The sequence below is a fragment of the Natator depressus genome, chromosome 5 (assembly GCF_965152275.1).
Source record: "Natator depressus isolate rNatDep1 chromosome 5, rNatDep2.hap1, whole genome shotgun sequence".
In the NCBI taxonomy this organism is placed as follows: domain Eukaryota; kingdom Metazoa; phylum Chordata; order Testudines; family Cheloniidae; genus Natator; species Natator depressus.
Window position 1 is genome coordinate 84,108,785 of NC_134238.1, and position 20,844 is coordinate 84,129,628.

Genomic DNA, 20,844 nt, shown 5'->3' on the forward strand with positions numbered 1-20,844 from the left:
CTACATGCTTCCAGCTTTCATCCAGACCACACCACACGATCCACTGTCTACAGCCAAGTCTTAAGATACAAGCACATTTGCGCCAATCCCTCAGACAGAGACAAACACCTACAGGATCTCTATCAAGTGTTCTACAGTACCCTCCTGCTGAAATGAAGAAACAGATTGACAGAGCCAGAAGTGTACCCAGAAGTTACCTACTACAGGACAGGCCCAACAAAGAAAATAACAGAACACCATTAGCCATCACTTACAGCCCCCAACTAAAACCTCTCCAGCGCATCATCAAGGATCTACAACCTATCCTGAAGGACGATCCCTCACTCACAGACCTTGGGAGACACGCCAGCCCTCGCTTACAGACAGCCCCCCAACCTGAAGCAAATATTCACCAGCCACTTCACACCACACAACAGAAACACTAACCCAGGAACCAATCCCTACAACAAACCCCATTGCCAACTTTGTCCGCATATCTAGTCAAGGGTCACCATCATCGGACCTAACCACATCAGCCACACCATCAGAGTCTCGTTCACCTGCACATCTACCAGTGTGATATATGCCATCATGTGCCAGAATGCCCCTCTGCCGTATACTTTGGACAAACCGGACAGTCTCCATGCAAAAGAATAAATGGACGCAAATCAGACATCAAGAATTGTAACATTCAAAAACCAGTAGGAGAGCACTTCAATCTTCCAGGACACTCAGTAACAGACTTAAAAGTGGCCATTCTTCAACGAAAAAAAACTTCAAAAACAGACTTCAATGAGAAACTGTAGAACTGGAATTAATTTGCAAACCTGACACCATCAAATCAGGCCTGAATAAAGACTGGAAATGGCTGGGTCACTACAAAAAATAATTTTCTCTCTGTTGATACTCACACCTCCTTGTCAACTGCCACATCCACCCTGACTGATTTGGCCTCGTTAGCACTGACCCCCCCCTTCCCCCCGCCCGCTTGGTAAGGGAACTCCCATCTTTTCATGCGCTGTATATTTATACCTGCCTACAGTATTTTTCATTCCATGCATGTGATGAAGTGAGCTCTAGCCCATGAAAGCTTATGCCCAAATAAATTTGTTAGTGCCACAAGGACTCCTCGTTGTTTTTGCTGATACAGACTAACATGGCTACCCCTCTGAAATTTGTAGACGTGTGTGTATCTCCACCCTGAGGAGAGGTAGATAAAGGCCTTGTTCCCTTTTCAGAGAAGGGACAGGCTGTATTACTCCCATAGATGGGATGGCTGTTTGCATGCCCAGACTCCTCTTCTCAGGAAGAAGCCTTTAGGTAGCGCTTTTTTTTTTTTTTTTTTTTTTTTAAATAGGCTGAGAGGGACAATACTCGCAATACTGTCCACCCAAGTTAGCTTTGCGTGTCAAAAAAACATGCAAGAGATATTTAGGGTGTCAGATAACTGTTCTTATTTTAGTTATTTATTCTTGTTTGCCTGATGCCCCCAGTGGTTTTCATGCCTGAAGAAGAGGGCTGAGACTATGCCTGCCTGGATTTGGCTGTCCAGTGAGGAAGCGACTCTTTCAGAACTCTCCCAGTTAGAAACAACACTCTGACATCAAGGAAAGTGCAGTCTTGTCATAACAGCTGTGCTGGTCACAGATATTAGAGAGACAAGGTGGGTGAGAGTATCTTTTATTGGACCAACTTCTGTTGGTGAGAGACAAGCTTTCAGAAGCTTTTAACTTCAGAAGAGCTCTGTGTAGCTCCAAAGCTTGTCTCTCTCACCAACAGAAGTTGGTCCAATAAAAGTTATTACCTCACCCACCTTGTCTGACCAGGGAAACGCACATTATCTATCATAGTGATTACAGGATAAATTTTGACTGGTGCACAGCAAGGAGCCTTTTGGCCTTACATAATGGAGATTGGGGCAGGGGATGATCATGCAGTAGAAATGAAGAAGTAGTGGTCAAGAAGCCCCTTCTTGCCTGCCAGCCCTTCCAGAACTGGGTTGTTGTCCATCATTCCATAATCATCTACTTGGGGTGGGAAGTGGAGGCAAGGCACGGCAAACTGCAACAGAAGTTGGGGGCAAAAACCAGGACATTAAACCATGGTGACCCCCCAGCAGCAGCAGTGAATTACAGTCTCATAGTTAAGGGCATGGTGACCCACAGCTGAGGATGGACAATTCAAAACTTTCACAATCTTTTCAATGTGGCAGGAACACTGTATCCCACTGTTGCACTGTGGAAGGGTGTATGAGGCATATATAGCTATAGCTTTTATGGGCATCTGTATCTCAATGCACCTCAATCAATTTACATTACTCAAAATACTCATAGAATCATAGAATATCAGGGTTGGAAGGGACCTCAGGAGATCATTTAGTCCAACCCCCTGCTCAAAGCAGGACCAATCCTCAACTAAATCATCCCAGCCAGGCCTTTGTCAAGCCTGACCTTAAAAACCTCAAAGGAAGGAGATTCCACCGCCTTCCTAGGTAACGCATTCCAGTGCTTCACCACCCTCCAAGTGAAAAAGTTTTTCCTAATATCCAACCTAAACCTCCCCCACTGTAACTTGAGACCATTACTCCTTGTTCTGTCATCAGCTACCACTGAGAACAGTCTAGAGCCATCCTCTTTGGAACCCCCTTTCAGGTAGTTGAAAGCAGCTATCAAATCCCCAGTCATTCTTCTCTTCTGCAGACTAAACAATCCCAGTTCCCTCAGCCTCTCCTCATAAGTCATGTGTTCCAGTCCCCTAATCATTTTTCTTGCCCTCCGCTAGACGCTTTCCAATTTTTCCACATCCTTCTTGTAGTGTGGGGTCCAAAACTGGACACAGTCCTCCAGATGAGGCCTCACCAATGTCAAATAGAGGGGAACGATCATGTCCCTCGATCTGCTGGAAATGCCCTAACTTATACATCCCAAAATGCCATTGGCCTTCTTGCCAACAAGGGCACACTGTTGACTCATATCCAGCTTCTTGTCCACTGTAACCCCTAGGTCCTTTTCTGCAGAACTGCTGCCTAGCCATTTGGCCCCTAGTCTGTAGCAGTGCCTGGGATTCTTCCGTTCTAAGTGCAGGACTCTGCACTTTCCCTTGTTGAACCTCATCAAATTTCTTTTGGCCCAATCCTCTAATTTGTCTAGGGCCCTCTGTATCCTATCCCTACCCTCCAGCATATCTACTACTCCAGCCAGTTTAGTGTCATCTGCAAACTTACTGAGAGTGCAGTCCACGCCATCCTCCAGATCATTAATGAAGATATTGAACAAAACCAGCCCGAGGACTGACCCTTGGGGCACTCCGCTTGATACCGGCTGCCAGCTAGACATGGAGCCATTGATCACTAACCGTTGATCCCGACAATCTATCCAGCTTTCTATCCACCTTATAGTCCATTCATCCAGCCCATACTTCTTTAACTTGCTGGCAAGAATACTGTGGGAGACCATATAAAAAGCTTTGCTAAAGTCAAGGAATAACATGTCCACTGCTTTCCCCTCATCCACAGAGCCAATTATCTCATCATAGAAGGCAATTAGATTAGTCAGGCATGACTTGTCCTTGGTGAATCCATGCTGACTGTTCCTGATCACTTTCCTCTCCTCTAAGTGCTTCAGAATTGAATCCTTGAGGACCTGCTCCATGATTTTTCCAGAGACTGAGATGAGACTGATTGGCCTGTTCTTCCCAGGATCCTCCTCCTTTCTTTTTTTTTTTTTTTTTTTAAAAGACAGGCACTACATTAGCCTTTTTCCAGTCGTCCGGGCCTCCCCCGATCGCCATGAGTTTTCAAAGATAATGGCCAATGGCTCTGCAATCAGTTCACTTTCACCTGAAAAAAAAAAAAATCTATCTTCCACGTGTTTTTTTTATTGTTTGTTTTGTAACTATTTTACTATTTGATCCTCTAACTCTGATCTGGAATGCTGGCCCTCCTCCCTTAAGCAAGAATTTCCTTTTGCAGGGTTGTGAGTATGCACACCTAGAAAAATCAGCACATGTATATGGCCTGGGTTTTTCTGAACTAATTGCCTTGCTGTACACCATGAAGGTGAACAGGGAAGCCGTGACTGATGTTCATTTGCCCTACTGAACTCTGCAGATGTATGCGGCTTAAGAGAAACAGATTCCACTTTGTGCCTTTAGAAGCATCTCCTGGAGGAATCCCCTGAATCAGACTCTTCAGAAGATGGAGGATATGGGGACCTTTTTTCTTCTCTTAGTGCTTTATATGGGGGCAACCAGAAGAGTCTGAATGTCTAACATACTTTTCTTAGGTATTACTTGATCTTCCTCCTCCTCAGATGGAGAATGAAAATTCAGACAGAGTCCCCTGGAAGAAAGTTATGGTGATGGTGAGAATTCTGTGGTTACTCTTTCAATCAGTTTTCTTGCCATGAGAAAGAGGAGGCTCAGACTGAAGGGTTGTGCTGGACTGGGTGAAGAAGTCTTCCATGGTCCCTTTCTCCATTCAAGGGAGATACTCAAATATGGCATGGACATAGGATGAGCTCACCCCAGGGGCACCAGATTCAAACTTTGGAAGTTCAAAGGGAGTCTTTGGTTCGTTTGCTGAAAGAGAGAGCTGACACTGCTGGCAAGGAGTAGCCAGGAGCCACTGCAGAGCTGATATGGGGCATGCTTTAGGAATAGAGGAAGGGGTTCGGTCCAAGGTCCCCTTACCAGACTCTCATGCTGAGTGCTCTGAATCCCTGTTAATAGCTCTCTTCCAACACAGCAAATGTGGAGGATGGGATGGGCAGCTGTTCCAGTCAGCCAGGTCTGAGAGCAGGCTCAAGGGGCTGGGCATTTCCTGGCCCTTTGATATTGTGCTCCATCCTGTATTGCACCACCCTCCCACATAAGGGGAGGAAGAGGGACCAGCCACTTGTGCAAATCTCAGGGCTGTGGCAAATGCTGCTGAGGTGTTGCCACTGCTTTCAGGGACTCCTGTGGTCATACTGACATTTGACCTGCCAGCTCTTGTTTGGAAATGTTTGGATCGCCTCCAGGTTGATCAGTTCTTCTCTCCACCTGCAGGAAGGCGTTCAGTAACACTGATTCGCATTTTGACATCCCTCCTCAAGTATTTTTAGCTGTGTGTGCCACCTTTTCAGTTGTGTGGCCCTTGATGATTTTTTATGCTGTTGCATTGCAGCTAGGAAGTTTTTTCTGCAATTTCTAGTAACTAACTGCCAGAACTAACAGGAACTTAGTAACAATATTTCAGCTACAAAATATCATGGGTTTGGTTATGAGAGATGGGGCAGATAATGGTTACAGAGACAGAGAGGCTGGCGAGCAAGGATCTTAATTTTCCACAGAAAAAAAACAAAACCAAAACTGATTTAAAAAATAAAAAATAAAAATCCGCTGTTTTCTGCGACTAAAATGAAATGCTGAACTTTAGTTTCTCTAGCCACAATATATATATAGATATCAACTGAAAACAAATGTTTTACTGATATACAGTAGAACCTCATTTATCCAAGCCTCCATTATCTGGCTCTCCGTGTTAACCAAACCACCATCCACCTGGGCCCTATTGCTGGTGGATCAGTTAACATGGAGAGCCCGATAACAGAGGCTTGGATAAACAGGATTCTACTCTATGTAAATTAAAAGCGCATTCAAAAATCAACCACAAGAGGGGAGGTTACACACATTGAAACAGTGACACTGGTTCTTTCAGTAAAATGTAGTTAACAGTTAATATGTTAATTTTTTTTCAGAAAATGTAAAAAACTAAAGGTTCTCCGTAAAAATAAGGTATAAGGAGGGCCAAATCGCACCTGGAGCTGCAGCTAGCAAGAGATGTCAAGAGTAACAAGAAGGGTTTCTTCAGGTATGTTGGCAACAAGAAGAAAGCCAAGGAAAGTGTGGGCCCCTTACTGAATGAGGGAGGCAACCTAGTGACAGAGGATGTGGAAAAAGCTAATGTACTCAATGCTTTTTTTGCCTCTGTTTTCACTAACAAGGTCAGCTCCCAGACTGCTGCGCTGGGCATCACAGAATGGGGAAGAGATGGCCAGCCCTCTGTGGAGATAGAGGTGGTTAGGGACTATTTAGAAAAGCTGGACATGCACAAGTCCATGGGGCCGGACGAGTTACATCCGAGAGTGATGAAGGAATTGGCGGCTGTGATTGCAGAGCCCTTGGCCATTATCTTTGAAAACTCGTGGCGAACGGGGGAAGTCCCGGATGACTGGAAAAAGGCTAATGTAGTGCCAATCTTTAAAAAAGGGAAGAAGGAGGATCCTGGGAACTACAGGCCAGTCAGCCTCACCTCAGTCCCTGGAAAAATCATGGAGCAGGTCCTCAAAGAATCAATCCTGAAGCACTTACATGAGAGGAAAGTGATCAGGAACAGTCAGCATGGATTCACCAAGGGAAGGTCATGCCTGACTAATCTAATCGCCTTTTATGATGAGATTACTGGTTCTGTGGATGAAGGGAAAGCAGTGGATGTATTGTTTCTTGACTTTAGCAAAGCTTTTGACACGGTCTCCCACAGTATTCTTGTCAGCAAGTTAAGGAAGTATGGGCTGGATGAATGCACTATAAGGTGGGTAGAAAGCTGGCTAGATTGTCGGGCTCAACGGGTAGTGATCAATGGCTCCATGTCTAGTTGGCAGCCGGTGTCAAGTGGTGTGCCCCAGGGGTCGGTCCTGGGGCCGGTTTTGTTCAATATCTTCATAAATGATCTGGAGGATGGTGTGGATTGCACTCTCAGCAAATTTGCGGATGATACTAAACTGGGAGGAGTGGTAGATACGCTGGAGGGGAGGGATAGGATACAGAAGGACCTAGACAAATTGGAGGATTGGGCCAAAAGAAATCTGATGAGGTTCAATAAGGATAAGTGCAGGGTCCTGCACTTAGGATGGAAGAATCCAATGCACCGCTACAGACTAGGGACCGAATGGCTAGGCAGCAGTTCTGCGGAAAAGGACCTAGGGGTGACAGTGGACGAGAAGCTGGATATGAGTGAACAGTGTGCCCTTGTTGCCAAGAAGGCCAATGGCATTTTGGGATGTATAAGTAGGGGCATAGCGAGCAGATCGAGGGATGTGATCGTTCCCCTCTATTCGACACTGGTGAGGCCTCATCTGGAGTACTGTGTCCAGTTTTGGGCCCCACACTACAAGAAGGATGTGGATAAATTGGAGAGAGTCCAGCGAAGGGCAACAAAAATGATTAGGGGTCTAGAGCACATGACTTATGAAGAGAGGCTGAGGGAGCTGGGATTGTTTAGTCTGCAGAAGAGAAGAATGAGGGGGGATTTGATAGCTGCTTTCAACTACCTGAAAGGGGGTTCCAAAGAGGATGGCTCTAGACTGTTCTCAATGGTAGCAGATGACAGAACGAGGAGTAATGGTCTCAAGTTGCAATGGGGGAGGTTTAGATTGGATATTAGGAAAAACTTTTTCACTTGGAGGGTGGTGAAACACTGGAATGCGTTACCTAGGGAGGTGGTAGAATCTCCTTCCTTAGAGGTTTTTAAGGTCAGGCTTGACAAAGCCCTGGCTGGGATGATTTAACTGGGAATTGGTCCTGCTTCGAGCAGGGGGTTGGACTAGATTACCTTCTGGGGTCCCTTCCAACCCTGATATTCTATGATTCTATTCTATGATTCTATGAAATGCAAATTCCATGTTTTTCTGTGGCAAATGGATTTCTAGGATCCCTGCTGGTCAGTAAAGAAGCAAATCAGAGCAAGGTGTTCTGCATAATCATTTGCATATTTAGAATCCTGTTAGCTCACAAAGATTTATTATGAGTGATAATGTTTAAGGCTACGATTATGTCACAGAATCCGTGACTTCCATTGACCTCCGTGACATTTTCTGCTCTGGGACTGGAGCTCCCAGCCAGCCCTTCTCTTGCAGCTCCCAGCCCCCAAGCTGACAGCGGGACCCAGCGCAGCTGCCCAACCACAGTGAGTGGGCGGCAGGACCTGCTGTGGCTGGGGGACCCTGCAGCGGAGTGAGGGGACCCCACAGCAGCGCAGCCTCGGGGGCAGGGGGACCCCGGAGCTCGCATAAACTGCATCGGTGGGGGACCCGGGAGCCCCAGGAGCAGTGGGTGCTGAACCCACCTACCCCTTTTGTCAGGCATATTTTTAGTGAAAGTCAGGGACAGGTCATGGGCAGTCATGAATTTTGGTTTATTTCCCATGACCTGTCCATGACTTTTACTAAAAATATCCGTGACAAAAACTTAGCCTTAATAATGTTGGATGTCTGTGAACAAAGATTTGAGTGCCCACAGAGCTTTTTTTTTTTTCTCCCTCTTTTCTACAGTATGCAATTTGCAAGTGACAATGGCGGAGAGCTTTACTTTTCAATTGTAGATTCATTGGTTCACAGGGCTCAAACTTAAGCATTATCTATATCTCTTCCCTTACCCTTTAAGGTTTGCCTATGCAATTTTTTCATGGGTGTAACTATCTGTTTAGAATAATGACAGGTTTCAGAGTAGCAGCCGTGTTAGTCTGTATTCGCAAAAAGAAAAGGAGGACTTGTGGCACCTTAGAGACTAACCAATTTATTTGAGCATGAGCTTTCGTGAGCTACAGCTCACTTCATCGGATGCATCCGATGAAGTGAGCTGTAGCTCACGAAAGCTCATGCTCAAATAAATTGGTTAGTCTCTAAGGTGCCACAAGTCCTCCTTTTCTTTTTATCTGTTTAGAAGCTTGTCAAAACAAGCCATGCAGTTATAAACGCTTAAACCATTATAGTTGTAACCATGTGAGGGATAACACCAATTAAACTGCATTGGTTGCTAAACAATTAGTTAAACCAATGCAAAAATCTGTGCATAGATCAGGGGTGGGCAAACTATGGCCTGGGGGCTGCATCCGGCCCTCAAGATGTTTTAATACAACCCTCAAGCTCCTGCCAAGGAGTGGGGTCCGGGGCTTGCCCCGCTCTGTGCATGCTGTGGCTTCGTGTGGCTCCCGGAAGAAGCAGCATGTCCTCCTACGTGTAGGGACAGCAAGGAAGCGCCGCCCCTGAAGCTCCCATTGGCCAGAGTTTCCTGCGGACAGGAGAGAGCACAGAGCTGCCTGGCCGCGCCTCTGCGTAGGAGCTGGAGGGGGTACATGTCACTGCTTCCGGGAGCTGCTTGAGGTAAGTGCCGCCTGGAGCCTGCACCCCGACCCCCTCCAGCGCCCCAAACCCCTGCCCCAGCCCTGATCCCCTCCCCCCCCTCCGAACCCCTTGGTCCCACCCTCCTGCACTCCAGAGCCCGCACCGCCAGCCGGAGACCTCGCCTCCCCACCCGCACCCCAACCCCCTGCCCCAGCCTGGAGCCCCTGCCCACACTCTGAACTCCTCATTTCTGGCCCCACATCAGAGCCCACACTCCAAACCCCAATTTCGTGAGCATTCATGGCCCACCATACAATTTCCATACCCAGAGGTGGCCCTCGGACGAAAAAGTTTGCCCACTCCTGGCATAGATTGACAGTTAGCAGTGTGTGTGTGTGTGTGTGTGTGTGTGTGTGTGTGTGTGTGTGTGTGTGTGTGTGTGTGTGTGTGTGTGTGTGTGTGTGTGTGTGTGTGTGTGTGTGTGTGTGTGTGTGTGTGTGTGTGTCTATAAGGTATGTTCCAAGGCCAGGCCTACCTAATTTGACTTCCTTTCATAACAGAAATAAAAAGCAGAATTAAGACAACTTACTACTGCTTTCACTGAAAAATGAAGTGTTTGACTGGCAGCTAAATACTAACCCATTCCCCAGCTATTCCATCCATCCCTCGCTCTCCACCTGGCTTGAGAACTTTTTAATAAAAAGTTAAATTCACCTTACCAACGTTAGCTATTATCCAGTAATGGGGGGGGGGGGGGGGGAAAGAGGGGAATGCCCATCCCATGATTACAACACATTATATATAGCTACCCACACCCTTCAACTCCGCCCCTTTCCCCCGCACCGCCAAACACACACCAGAAGACAAAAATCTCTCCAACCCCAATGCTGGAGTGAGACAGTGGGTCAAAGTATGGCCAAAAGTTTAACAATCCTTGGCTTGTGTAGATGGGGGAGTGTATGTATGTACGTACACATGCAGTAAATTCCAGAACAAAAGGATCCCTTCAAGGAGGATGTCTCACTAGCAGCTCCCTTTCATTTATACCTAAAAGAGCGCCACCCCAAGTACCTCCACTGATTTCAAATGTAGCAGTATGGCATGGGGCAAGATGAAATCAGATTCCAAATCTTTGAGGCTTTACAGATCAAAAACACCACCTTGAATTCTATCCAGATGCTTTCTGGCAGCCAGTAACAGATCCCAAATCACTAGCATTACAAGCTTCTGGTGTGAAACTCCACTTAAGCGAGCTACTTAGATTTTAGTTACAATTTTAGTCTTAATGGTAGCAAACATGAGAGGGCATCATCAGTGATCCAATCTGAAGATAAAGGCAAAAGGTAACCGGCAAAGTGCACATTAGGCATATTTCTCACAAAGTGCATGTTCCTACAAACAATTGTGAGGAACCCAAAGTCTAGTAACACACTGCATTACAAACATATTATAGTTCAGGAATGTCAATAAAATCCTCATCAACTGGCAGCTTCCCTTTGCCTAAAAATGTTCCCAATCTTAATGGCATTAAATCACAGCCAGGTAGCCCTTATCAAAGCCCTACATCCATCTAGGCATTGAACAATTTCTTCCACTGTAGCAGCCCAAACTATACACGCCATGTGACAGATCTACATGTTGTCAACATATGAACTCCATCACAGCCCATGTTTCCTAATTAACTTTCAGTGTGCTCATGTGTGAGGACAAATGATCCCTATGTACTAAAAGAGGAGGAGCCCCTGAGGCAGAGCAGCAATTGTTCATTTTCATCTCAGACAGAATGGAGCAACACTCAAGAGCAATACCATCCACTTCTGCTAGGTTCTGCAGGCAAGTCAACAAGAACCTTGTGGTCAACTGTGCAGCATCAGGTCTAAAAGAATTAACAAACACACTACTGCTATGAGGTTGTGTTAGTTTCTGCCTCAAACCCAGTTCTATGTCTGGAACCATTGAACTTCCTTGACCCAGTAAGAGAAGCCTCCAAACCACCTTTTCAAACCCCGATCCCTTTAAAGGAGAGATGAGAAACTGATGAACAGTTGGTAAGTTTGTTTCTTGAACAGAAGTCAACACAATTTAAGACTAGCTGGCACCCTCTACCTTCCTACACTTAGACAAGGGGGTGCGGGGTTGGGGGGGAATGTATGTCCAACCTCATCCTCTTGGAGTTCTAGAGCTGAGAACATATACCATTAATAGAAGCTGCATTCCCGGTATAGTTCACTGAAATGTCAGAACAGGGAAAGACTGAAAACTACACCTCTCTCCTTAGCTATTCTGGAAATGCTGAATATATACTTCAATCCCTCCGCTTCTGTCCTGAATTCCAGTAAGTCCAGCCTATTCAAACTGTCTTTTGACCAAAAGGGATACTGTTCAAAATTCATTTAACATCTTTCTACTCCATACAGTATATGGATGTAGAAAAAGTGTAACACTCATAAATTAGGTATACAATAGGAAAAAATGTTTATTAATATTTCAATACTGCAGCATGAGACTGACATTACATAAAAATGTTTTAATTTTACAATAAACTTATTTCTATTTATCCCTTGGTGAGGACAATGAGAAGTGGGCTGGAGAAGTGACTTCCTCCACTTCAGCCTCCAGTTCCTCCTTTGCCTCTTCGGGGTTCAGAAGCCCTGAAGGCAGCAGCTACAGGAGAGCGTTTCCTCAGTTGCTGTAGGTCACATTAGAAGTAAGGGATGCTTGCTGTCTTTGAGCCTGCCAAGGATCCTAGTATGGCCATTGCGATGGGAAGGGACCAGGTGGTCAGTACCATGGTTGGCCAAAGCAGGGAGGCTCTGGATCAGGGCGACGATAATCATGATGTCTATAGTGAAACTGAGACCCATATGGCGGGTGAGAAAAATAGCGGGACACCACATCCTCTTGCTCACTTTCTGACTCCGCCGACAAGAAGGGCAGTCAGTGGCAGGAAGATGTTGGCAAGTCAAGGGCCCCAGTACTGAGCAGAGGAGAGTCCAGTGTGTCAGACACCAAAAGATCTGTTGCGCACCGGAAATCTGAAGGTATGGACAGCATCTGTACTGGTGGTGGTTGTCAGTGCCAAGAGGCTTGTATTGATAGGGTCAGAGATGTGGACCTGGTAGGAAGATCCTTCGGTGCCTGGCATTCCACAGGTGGTGCCGATGTTGAAGTCGGACCAACAGAACCGTCCCTATGGCAAATCTTCTGTTTTTCGTGCCCCTGTAGTACCGGTGCTTCCTTGCCTGTGCCCATTGGATCTTTAGGCAACCCAACTTGCTCTGTTGGCTCAGTACTGAGCATGCCCTGGGTACCAGATTTAGATGGCATCAGTGCCATCTGTACTTGATGATACTGATTGAGATGGAGATCATTTTCAGCTTGATTGGGGCTCACTACAGGGACTCTCTTTTCTTACAGGCCTTAAGTGAGTGGCTCATGGGCATCTCTCTGGGCTCACCTCCATTCAAAGTAGAGGGCTGTGGTGAAGGCTCCCATAGGGACTCTGGAGGTTGAAGGGCTGACTCCATGAACTGGAGTTTGAGCCCTCCATTCTCTGTCTCTCCTGGATCTGGACTTCAGTTACTGACACAAGCCACACTTCTGTGGCGTGTGTTTCTCTCCCAGGCAGCAAACACGCAGAGCGTCCATCAGTCACCAAGATAGATTCCTTGCAACTGAGGCACTTTTCGAAGCTCAGAGAGCTGGGCATACCCTTTTCCAGGGGGGGTCGCCCTGCACAGGGGCTGATGGGAGACTAGTCCTTTCCTTTTTTCTAAGCATGGCCAACATAAAATGCAAAAGAAAAAGAAAAAAGGCTTCAAAGGAAGCTAAAAATTAGCTATTCTAAAAGAGTTAACCATCTACAAATGGGTAGCTACAGCTCTGTCTCTATCCAGAGGCAGTTGAGAAGGAGCTGAGGAGGGTTCCCCCGTGCATGCTTGCTAGCCTCATGGCAGGTGAGGAGCGGCTCATGTGCAGGCTGAACAGACACTGCTACCAGAGTTCTCCGATCGAACGGCACACAGACGCAGACAACTACAGTGTAGCACCCACAGGGCCACTACTCAAAGAAGCAGCTGACTCTCACTGGGAGTCGTCCCCCGTCCCCCAACAATGTAATTTAATTTTGGAATTCCACATTGGAAGCTTGATTACAACAATGATCAGCTATTTGATAGATTACCCTAGCTCTTCTTTTATTTTCCCATCAAAATTTATCCCAGCAATATTGAAGACTTTGTAGCTCAGTGGGTTTACAAGAGAATAATCTTCCCATGAACCAAGTCTCCGAGCAACTCATATGTTCCAACTTTCTCCTACCACATGCATTGCTTAGCTGTACTAAGGTTAAAAATAAATTAAGTCATCTTTTGTGAGAAATAATTTTTTTTTAAAATGTTACAGTTCCATGACTTGCAGCTTTCTATGCAGCTTTACAAAGTTGTGGTATGTATGACAATAAATATTGCACTTTTAAAGAGAACATGTCAATGCTGGTTAGAATCTAATGTGCAACCATCACACTGAAATTCTAATGTTAAAGTATTTCCATTATCTTTCCTTGAGACATATATAGAATGCTCATCTCATAGCTGTCAGTGTACACAATGTAGAATCAAAGAGTAAATATCATCCTTCCTTATCCACAGAGCTTTTATTTATGCAGCAGAGACAATTTGAAGAAGATGTAAATAGGGATGATCTGTGTCTGAATAAGTTTCTGCATTCAGTTCACTCTAAAGGTAACAATAAGACCCGCATTACAAAAAGCAAGCTTAAACACCTTGAAGGCATCAGTACTATGAAACTAAGTGCTTTGGTGTGCTTGTTCAAATGTCAAGGTCCAAGGACTCCTGACTGATAGCCTCATTACAGCTGAAATAAATGAACACATGATAAAGACTGGATGTGGTTCTGCAGTTTATCATAAACCTTTCATACCTCATCTGCACCCTGACCAATAATCGCTCTTCAAGACTAGCATCCAAAATCTCCACACATCTTTCGAACAGCTGTGATTTCATTTTTTTTAAAATGGTTTTAAAAGACTGTCACAGAGAGGTTTCTTTCAATACCTCCAACATGCATAGGATTTCCCCTTAGAAGTTGTACTGGTCCAACTTCTCATTCTGAGATTTTTATATAGTGTAACTAACAGCCAAATTGCTGTTCCTTCAGACACCTATGATTTCTATCTGGAGTGAAGTGCTTGAAGAAATAAAACTCTTCATACATACAATTGACTCAGTTACTCTGGGAGATGAAAGGCACAGGAATTTTGTGAAGTCAGTCTTTGCTTGAATTGACAGAATCCATTCATCATTTGTTATGCCAGTCCAGACTGTAATAAAAACAAAACAACAAAAAAACGTGTAGGATTTTCTATTAACTGTGAAGAAGAGCAAAGATATAGAATGATTACATTCCAGACTACCTGCCCTGGGAGATTACAAGAACTTTTTCTCCAGAAATACCATTCAAAAAAGTATCCAGCTTATGATTAAAATAAGCCTCCCCAGCTAACAGGGTCGTCCCTATGGAGGCACAGGGCCTGGGACATAGGCACCGACTTTCAAATCTGCCAGGGGGTGCTCTCCCTCGGTTCCACCCAGGCCTTGCCCCGACTCTACCCCTTGCCCCAAGGCCCCACCCCCGACCTGCTTCTACCCACCCCCACTCTGCACCCGCCCTGCCTCTTCCCACCCCACCCTTTTCCCTGCCCAGTTCCACCCGTCCCCTAAGCATGCTGCACCCTCGCGCCTCTCTCCCCCCCACCAGCGCCTCCTGACGCCACAAAACATCTGATCCACAGGAGGTGGTAGGCACTGGGGGGGAGAAGGGGAGGTGCTGATCGGCGGGGCCTGCCAGTGGGCAGGAGGCACTGGGGGGAAGGGGAGGTTCTGGTAGGGGGGCTCCTCCTCGCCCACCTGCCTGCTGCTCACCTGCCCGTTCGCCTCCTCACCCCACTCGCCCACCCACCTCCTCATGCCCGCCTCCTCATGATTTTATCGAAGCGCGGGGCCCAGAGTGGTCGCCCCAAGTCGCCGTGCCCAAGGGACAGCTCTGCCAGCTGAAAATGGTCAGATTACCCACATGTTCTCTTGATCAAAAACATAGTCAAGTGCTTTCACTAGCAAATCAATGGCACTGTAGTCATTTGACCAACTTGCCATCCACATCTAACTCAACTGTCCACGCAATTAGTTTTTGAAAGAGACTTCCCAACTTCCCTCAGAACAGGAAACTCAGGCCAAACTTTGCAACGATGAGTGGCCCGAAAATTAGGCTCTTACATGTATCTTACACTAAGCAATTAAATACAGAGTTGCTTGACTTTTGAGTGCTGCGCTTTCACAAATCCCATAGAGGTCAATGAGAGCTGCAGGTGCTCTGCCTATCTAAAAGTATGAAAGTTTGAAGATTACAGCCTTCATTACCTTACTTGCATGTGGCTGGTTAGCCATTCTACAGCAGCCCTAGAAATGTAAAAAGGATACATTGTAGCACCTAAGACAGTTGTAGAAAGTTCAGCTTCAATGAACTCTGCAGTCCAAAATATTCCTTGGGTAATTTTGTCTTCACTTGATATTGAAGATTTCATGCAATTTGGCCACAGATGGACCTACATAGGGAGCAGTTAACTAGGTATCCTTAGTTAACTTGTAATGTATGAATTTTTCCAGAGTAGCCCAACAACTACCCACTAGTTCAGGGGTGGGCAAAGTACGGATCCGGCCCGCAAGCTGTTTTAAGCTGGCCTGCGAGCTGTACCATGCGCCTTGGCCCCACTCCAGCCGGGGTGCTGGGTCGGGGCCGCACCACATGGCTCCCGGAAGCTGCAGCATGTCCCCACTCCAGCTCCTACACACGCCAATGGGAGCTGCAGGGGTGGTGCCTGCGGATGGGGCAGCGTGGAGAGCCGCCAGGCCACACCTCCGTGTACGAGCTAGAGAAGGGACATGCCACTGCTTCCGGGAGCCACTTGAGGTAAGCACTGCTCGTAGCCTGCACCCCCTGAGCCTCTCCCCACGCTCCAAACCCCTGCCCCAGGCCTGATCCCCCTCCCACTCTCCAAACCCCTCGATCCCAGCCCGGAGCACCCTCCTGCGCCCCAAACCTCTCATCCCCAACCCCACCCCAGAGCTCACACCCCAACTCCAATTTTGTGAGCATTCATGGCCTGTCATACAATTTCTATTCCCCGATGTGGCCCTCGGGCCAAAAAGTTTGTCCACCCCTGCACTAGTTAGAGGGGGAAATCTTGGTCTGACTCCTTTTTTAGTGTCTTCCATGTAGATAGTTACACACTATCTTTACCCTGTTCAATTACAGGTTAAAATTTTAAGGGTGCCTAGTATGTGCTTTATGCATGATGCCCCAGGGTTCTACACATCCAAAAACTCTGCTTTTATCTTCAGTCAGGTAGAATAAAGGTTTCTGCACAAATTCAACTCTCAAAGCACAAGATCAGAAACACAGCGCTGGTCCATCACTGCTACATAGATACCCTCTCAGGTGTCAGAGGGAAGGCCTGAACAAAGCAGGAGACATTCTGTCAAGGTAACCTCCTTCCTAAAGAAATCTTGTTGAAATCACATTTTGATCCTGGATACAAGAACCTGTCTTACTCTGCTGCTCCTAAACTGATCAAGTCTGCATAACTCAGGTCTCTATTCCTTATTCCTCAGGAAAAGTTTTCTGTTATACCCACATACACAGCAAGGATGACCCCTCATAATGAGTTAACAGTGGACACTTCCTTTGAAGATGGAAGTACCAAAAGATGCTCCCCCAGTTGTGCAAGCAGGGAAAAAGATCCTGTTATAGAAGCCTACAAAACCAACAGAAGATTAACATTTACAGCCTTGTTTCTTTCTAGTGGGCACTTTTTTTACCTGGAGATTTCCTTTTTAGCATAGCATTAAGAAGTGTACAATATACAAAGTTTAAAGATTACTTACTGGATAGCAAACAAAAAAAAAAAAAAAAGCCTTTGTTTATGCAGCATGGAGTTTCCCAGTGCCCTTACAGAACATAAAGTTCAGGAAAACTCAAATTTCAGAAAAAAACAAAAACCAAAAAACGGTTACTTACCTCTTGTAACTGTTGTTCTTCGAGATGTGTTGCTCATGTCCATTCCAATAGGTGTGTCCGCGTGACTGCCACATGGACGATCGGCAGAAGCCTTTCCCTAGTGGTACCCGTCGGGTCGGCTGTGGAGACCCCTAGAGTGGCACCTTCATGGCAGTGTATATATATCCCTGCCGACTCGCCACCTGCTCAGTTCCTTCTTGCCGGAGTACTCCAACAGTGGGGTGGCGGGCAGAATTTGGAATGGACATGAGCAACACATCTCGAAGAACAACAGTTACAAGAGGTAAGTAACCGTTTTTTCTTCTTCGACTGATTGCTCGTGCATTCCAATAGGTGACTTCCAAACAGTTACCCCGGGGGAGGGGTTGGAGTTCACCAAATTGCCGAGTGCAGGACTGCCCTACCAAACCCAGCACCATCCCTTGCCTGCTGGGTAATGGCATAGTGGGAACTGAAGGTGTGGAATGAAGACCAGGTTGCCGCCTTGCAGATGTCCTGGATAGGAACCTGCGCCAGGAAAGCTGCAGACGCCGCCTGCGCTCTGGTAGAGTGCGCCGTAATCGGCGGGGCTGGAACTTTAGCCAAGTCATAGCAAGTCCTGATGCAGAACGGGATGCATGACGAGATGCGCTGTGATGAGATTGGGAGCCCCCTCATTCTTTCTGCAAGAGCAATAAAGAGCTGTGGTGACTTACAAGGCGGCTTTGTGCGTTCAGTGTAAAAAGCTAAGGCCCATCTAACGTCCAAGGAATGGAACATGCGCTCCCTGTTTGTGGCATGGGGTTTAGGGAAGAACAGAAGTAAAAATATGTCCTGGTTCACATGAAACTGGGAGACAACCTTAGGCAGGAACGCAGGGTGGGGGCGCAGCTGCGCCCTGTCTTTATAAAATACCGTGTAAGGCGATTCGGAGGTCAGTGCTCTGAGTTCGGATACCCTTCTAGCGGAGGTTATAGCCACCACGGAAGCCACCTTTCAGTGAAGGTAGGAGAGAGGGCAAGTAGCCCTGGGCTCAAAGGGGGGCCCCCCCCATGAGCGATGACAGGACCAGGTTGAGATCCCAGGGGGGGACGGGCAGACGTACTGGAGGATAAAGTCTGTTGAGGCCCTTAAGAAACCTGCTCACCATGGGATTACCAAACACTGATCCCCCCACCGTTCCCAGGTGGAAGACCGAAATGGCCGCAAGGTATACCCTTAGGGATGATATTGCTAACCCTTGGTGCTTTAGATCTAAAAGATAGTCCAAAATAAGGGGAATTAGGGCTGATTGTGGCTCAGTTCCCCTTTGTTGAGACCAAATGGAAAAACGCTTCCACTTAGCCAGGTACGTGGCTCGAGTGGAGGGTTTCCTACTCCCCAACAGGACCTCCCTAACTGAGCGAGAGCACTGAAGCTAAAAAGGGTTCAGCCATGGAGCTTCCACGCCATGAAGTGGAGTGACTCCGGGTTGGGGTGCTATAGACAACTGTGGTCCTGTGATATTAGGGTTGGACATAGAGGGAGCACTACTGGTCTGTCCGCTGAGAGGTTCAGTAGCATGGTGAAGCAGTGGTGGCGGGGCCACGCTGGCGCCATGAGGATTAAGGAAGCCCTGTCCTGACGAGTCTTGAGGAGCACCCTGTGTATGGGGGGAATGGCGGGAATGCATACAGCAGGTGACCCATTCATGACAGGTGAAAGGCGTCCACGGTGGAGCCTGGGCTGTGGTTCAGGAAGGAGCAGAATCTCTGGCAGTTCCTGTTGCTCCGCGTCATGAACAGGTCCATGTGGGGAGAGCCCCACCTCTGGAAAATTGAGTGAGCGATGTTCAGTCTGAGAGCAGAATCTCTGGCAGTTCCTGTTGCTCCGCGTCATGAACAGGTCCATGTGGGGAGAGCCCCACCTCTGGAAAATTGAGTGAGCGATGTTCAGTCTGAGGGACCACTCGTGAGGCGGTCTGCCAGCTCGATCTGAACCCCCGGAAGGTGCGATGCCTGCAGGTGTGTGGAGTGGGCAATGCAAAAGTCCCACAGTGCGAGGGCTTCCCGACAAAGGAGAGAGGAACAAGCACCACCCTGTTTGTTTATATAGAACATAGCTGCAGTATTGTCCATGAGCACTGATATGCACATGCCCTGAAAATGGGCATGAAAAGCTTGGCATGCCAGGCGAACCGCCTGCAGCTCCCTCATGTTGATATGCAGCGATAGCTCTGCCTGGGTTCTGACATTGTCCAGATGCACTCCCCAACCAAGCGCCGAGGCATCTGTGACAAGGGAAAGCATGGGCTGCAGTTTTGTGAAGGGTACTCCCGCACAAACCAGCTGTGGTTGCAGCCACCATTAGAGAGAGTGGAGAATTTGAGGCGGGAGGGTCACTATTGAGTACAATGGGTCCCTGCCCGGTCTGTGCACCTGCACTAAACATGTCTGGAGGGGCCGAAGGCACAGCCTGGCATGCTGTACCACGTATGTACAGGCTGCCATGTGCCTCCATAGTCTCATACAATTCCTGGCTGTAGTTGTGAGGAAGCGGAGAAGGGTCTGGATAACGTCCGTGAGTGCTTTGGAACGCAGTTCCGGAAGGAAGGCCCTTGCGCTGAGTCCAAGAGAGCACTGATGAACTCTATTCTTTGTGTGTGTTGGGGGGGGGTCAACGTGGACTTGGGCTCGTTCAATACAAGTCCCAACCTGTGAAACGTAGCCCAGGCCAGGGATATGTGCTTCACCACCTGTGCTTGGGACTCGGCCTTGATGAGCCAGTCATCCAACTATGGAAACACCTACACCTGGCGCCTACGGAGGAACGCTGCTACTACCGCCATATACTTGGTGAACACCCGTGGGGCCACTGAAAGGCCAAATGGGAGCACCCTAACCTGGTATTGCTGGCCACTGACCACGAATCTGAGAAAGCATCTGTGGGCTGGGATAATAGCAATGTGAAAGTATGTGTCTTTCAAGTCGAGGGTGGCATACCAGTCTCCCGGATCCAGGGAGGGAATGATGGCGGCCAGAAAGACCATGTGAAACTTCTCCTTTTTTATGTTTGTGTTGAGGTCTCGTAGGTCCAGGATAGGCTGAAACCCATCCTTGGTCTTGGGGATGAGGAAATAGCGGGAGTATAACCCCTTGCCCCGGAATTCCTGAGGAACCTTCTCTATTGCCCCTAGAGCTAAGATGGCAGGTTTCAGAGTAACAGCCGTGTTAGTCTGTATTCGTAAAAAGAAAAAAGAAAAGGAGTACTTGTGGCACCTTAGAGACTAACCAGTTTATTTAAGTTTATTTAAACTCATTTATTATTATTTAAACTCATTATTTAAAGTTTAAGCTCATGCTCAAATAAACTGGTTAGTCTCTAAGGTGCCACAAGTACTCCTTTTCTTTTTCCTAGAGCTAAGAGCGATTGTACATCTTGTGAAACGAGTTTCTCGTGAGAGGGGTCCCTGAAGAGGAACGGGGAAGGGGGGTGGGAGAGTGGAAGGGAACAATATTGGATAGAATATCCCGCCTCCACCATGCTGAGGACTCAGCGGTCTGACATGATCTGAGACCAAGCACGGTAGAAGCGGGAGAGTCACTTCACAAGGGGGGGGAAGGGGAGGGAAGATCCAAAAAGGCGACTAGTGCGCCGTCCTTGTGCACATCTTCAAAAGTTGGGCTTGGGGCCAGGGGGCTGTTTGGTTGAA

The 20,844-nt window shown here is 47.3% G+C and overlaps 1 protein-coding gene across 15 annotated transcripts in view; it reads right to left on the reverse strand.

The window, feature by feature from the left end:
• The window catches only part of SPIN1 (spindlin 1), a 123,759-nt gene that overhangs the window by 51,067 nt on the left and 51,848 nt on the right, over positions 1–20,844 (reverse strand). For 10 of the 15 annotated variants that reach the window (XM_074953121.1, XM_074953120.1, XM_074953109.1 and 7 more), the window contains exon 2: positions 14,318–14,421. The exons of the other annotated variants lie outside the window; for them this stretch is intronic. The gene's annotated coding sequence lies outside the window, so the exon portion shown is untranslated. The remainder of the gene's footprint in view (positions 1–14,317; positions 14,422–20,844) is intronic. 15 annotated transcript variants of the gene reach the window in all.